Raw genomic sequence first — 459 nt, 5'->3', positions numbered from 1 at the left:
TATTTTAGTTTATTTTATTTACACTTTAAAATTATATATATATATATATATATATATAATATATATATATATATATATATATATATATATATATATATATATATATATATATATATATATTTATATATATATATATATATATACACACACACACACGCACACACAGACGTGGTTGTATGTGTGTGTATAAAGTTTAAATTAAAGTGATGTTTGAAATTGTTTATTTTTAATTAATAGTTGGAATTTAATCCAAAGATTTTTGGAAACAATTTGTTTTAAAATACAAATTGAATGAGGGGAAAATTACCTAATTGCGCTAAAAGCTTTTAATGTTTCATGATACCAGATATCTATCAATAAGATAGATATCTGGTATAAAAAAAATAAAAAAATTAAAAAAAAACACCCGCTTTCCTTTGGCATCCCTGTGACTGAACATTACAGGCCGGTAAAAATCCG

The sequence above is a fragment of the Poecilia reticulata genome, chromosome 6 (assembly GCF_904066995.2).
Source record: "Poecilia reticulata chromosome 6, P_reticulata-male-v2, whole genome shotgun sequence".
Taxonomy (NCBI): Eukaryota; Metazoa; Chordata; class Actinopteri; order Cyprinodontiformes; family Poeciliidae; genus Poecilia; species Poecilia reticulata.
Note: the sequence above shows the minus strand (reverse complement) of the source record.